The sequence below is a fragment of the Etheostoma spectabile genome, chromosome 13 (assembly GCF_008692095.1).
Source record: "Etheostoma spectabile isolate EspeVRDwgs_2016 chromosome 13, UIUC_Espe_1.0, whole genome shotgun sequence".
Taxonomy (NCBI): domain Eukaryota; kingdom Metazoa; phylum Chordata; class Actinopteri; order Perciformes; family Percidae; genus Etheostoma; species Etheostoma spectabile.
Window position 1 is genome coordinate 4,784,477 of NC_045745.1, and position 869 is coordinate 4,785,345.

An 869-nucleotide genomic window follows, 5' to 3' on the forward strand; every position below is an offset into this window, starting at 1 on the left:
CTCCTCAAAGTCTGCACTTAGGTCACGATGGAGTCATATCAGCTTCCTTGCGGTTATCTTTGTGCACATATTTAGATTTATTTCAGAAATATAACAGTGTCTCCTGTCTATTTTGCTGCATTTGGCAATGGGAGCGGATTAAGTTATGGTAAACTTATCTTTGCTATGACTCTCAGACAATGCCAACACTTATGTCGTAGGTCTATGGGCAGCGTGTAACATAGAAATCTTTTTTTGACATACATCATGACTTTTTTTAAAACATACTAGACTGTGACAACTGTCAACATGCAATACTATGACATTTTTTGACTTTTTTTTACATACCATACTATGACGTTTTTGACTTTTTTTGACGTACTATATGAGGATTTTTATGACTTTTTTAAACACTAGACTGTGACAACTGTCAACAAACAGTACTATACTGTGACATTTTATGACTTTTTTTGACATATCATACTATGACGTTTTTGACTTTTTCGACATACTATGCAATGATTTTTATGATTTTTTTTAAAACACACTAGACTGTGACAACTGTCAACAAACAATACTATGACATTTTTTGACTTTTATTGACATACTATGACATTTGGCATATTATAGACTTTTTTCGACATACCATACAGTAACGTTTTTGACTTTTTTTGACATACTATATGATGACTTTTATGACTTTTTTAAAACATACTAGACTGTGACAACTGTCAACAAACAGTACTATACTATGACATTTTATGACTTTTTTTGACATATCATACTATGACGTTTTTGACTTTTTTGACATACTATGCAATGATTTTTATGATTTTTTTAAAACACACTAGACTGTGACAACTGTCAACAAACAATACTATGACATTTTT